The sequence below is a fragment of the Physella acuta genome, unplaced genomic scaffold, assembly GCF_028476545.2.
Source record: "Physella acuta isolate Inbredline_101_S28 unplaced genomic scaffold, ASM2847654v3 ptg002712l, whole genome shotgun sequence".
In the NCBI taxonomy this organism is placed as follows: domain Eukaryota; kingdom Metazoa; phylum Mollusca; class Gastropoda; family Physidae; genus Physella; species Physella acuta.
In genome coordinates this window covers 1-2,500 of record NW_026734144.1, presented here as the reverse complement: position 1 = coordinate 2,500, position 2,500 = coordinate 1, and positions in this window count along the sequence as shown.

The window sequence follows — 2,500 nt, the reverse complement described above, 5'->3', positions numbered from 1 at the left end:
ACTACATTTCACTTTTCGTCATTCGGTCGGACTTTGAAAATTTTCAAAGTCCGAAAAAAAATGTCTCAAAGTTTCATCGTGCGAGTGGCAGTTCACCGATCAAACCGACTTTATTTTGCGGCATTGCCGTACTGTGGCCGCAAGTGATCGAGAGGTCGCCCGTTCCACCGAGGATGCGAAGCGGCGAGTCGTTAGTCTAACAGAGCTGGCGAATGACGGTGGTTGTTCTATGTTTAAATACATTAAAACTACATTTCACTTTGCGCTGAATGTACGTGGATATTAAAAACCCAATTGAAAAATTTGGTTGAGTTCATCCCGCCGTTTACCCGAATTTTAAAAAAATTGTGAAAAATAAAAAAAAAAATAGATGAGCTGAAGTTTGATGGGTTGCCGATCAGACCGCCTCGACTTAGCGGCATTCCCGCGTAGAGTGATCGAGAGTTTTCCAGTCTCAAGCTCGCCCAGTGTAAAGACGCGGCATTGCCGTAGAGGCTAAGCTGCTAAGTAGAGACGGTGTTTGTACAACTATATTTCACTTTATATTCTTAACCAATGTATGTGTTGTAGAAAGCAGATTTTTCTCATCCCGCCGTTTACCTGAAACGAATAAAAATTTATTTTGTACAAAATTAAAAACATTAGTGTTTCCAATAAACTACATTTCACGTTTTCTAATTTAAACTTAAACGAATGACTGGTATCAAAATATAGGATCTATGTGAAAATAAAAACACGGTGTAAGAGTTTTCAAACCTCGGTAATGCCGTCTAAGACCAACTAGTCGACCGAAGGGACAGTAGTTTTCCGGTCGATAAGACATATCAGCCCGGTATCGCCAAAGTTAATTACGATCGGTCATAATAAACTAAATTTAAAATAAATAAATAACCCAAACGTGTGTATACATCATGTGGTACGTATTCAGTTCTATTCTAACTGGAATATATATTTTAAGAATCAATGAACTTAAGTTTTAAAACCAAACCGAAATCGCGCGAGTCGTCGTTGTAAAACTAGATTTAACAAACGGCTGCGTAATATTAGACTTAAAAATATTATATAATATCCTCTATTGATTAAATAGTGAAAAATAAGCTTCAATGTAGCTTAATCTAGTACAAAATCTAAAAGTTGTGATAAATTAAATTGAAATTAAACACGATAGACTTAAATCTAGAGTTAAGGAATAAAACCGACCCGCGAACCAGCTACTAAATGGTTCGATAAGACTTATCTCAAATACAATCGTTTTCTATCAGTGTTATGCCTTCAATCGATACTTTTTGATGAAATAAATACTTAAATGATTTAATGAATGCATATATACATGTAATTAATGAGTGAAAGTATGTATAAAGTATTAGATAAATTAATAATAAACCGACCCAGCTACTAAATGGTTCGATAAGACTTATCTCAAATACAATCGTTTTCTGTAATTGTTATGCCTTAAATTGATAATTTTTAGTTAAACAAATACTTAACTAATGAAATAAATACATAGATAAATGTATTTAATGAATTAAAGTATGTATAAAGTATTATATAAATTAATAATAAACCGAATCCGACCAAATTTAAATCTAAAACCACGATCGGCGGCGTAATGAAGTGTATCGTAAACCCGTTTTTTTTATAATTTAAAATGTAATGACAGAACTCCCAAAACAACAATACACATACATATTAGTACTATGGTGAATTGTAGTTGTATTAGGACCGTAATTATAGTTAATTAAGGAACCATTCATTGTCTTCGCTCTGTTATGTACGTCGTCGTTTAATCGACACGGCATATTTGGCTTGAATCTAGAAAAATTCAAACTCTAACCCTAAGGTAGACAGGCAGGGTAAATAAATGTGGGTGATCTCTCATAAAATTGTCTTCTAGGAATTATTTTTATATAGACTATCTTTTCTGTAGAGTTTAAGTGGACAAGCGCGGACGAAATAGAGCGCAAAATTTAAAATGAATTAAAAATTTTCATCAGACCGGAAGTAGGCATAACCTAGGCGCCATGTTTCCGTCGTACAAGTTTTCACCGTTGCAGTCACCGTTTCAATCGCTCTTCGTGTGGACGTGTATTATTTCTAGTCATGTGTTGTGTAGATGATTCGCTTAAGGTAGGTGTTCGGACTTATTTCTTTAATATTAATTAAACCGTATTTGCCTTGTCGGCCTTAAAATAAAGCTATTTTTTTTTCATCGCAATCGAAGTGTTAGATCTAGAATCTAGTTCCCGCCTCCGCTTCGCTAATTCGACTTAATGTAACTATGACACAACTATTAAATCTAGAGTCTCTATTTTAATTAAATAATTAGGAATTCTATCTCTAGATGATATCTAATCTATTCCCACACGTGTGTGCAAGTAGGATTTAACGTCAGAACAGGTGTGGTGGTCTAGGCGTCGCTATTTTTGACGGTAGGAATTTTTTTTTTTAAATTCGTAAAATTTTATATAGACTTTATATAGCAATTTACTAAGACCGACCC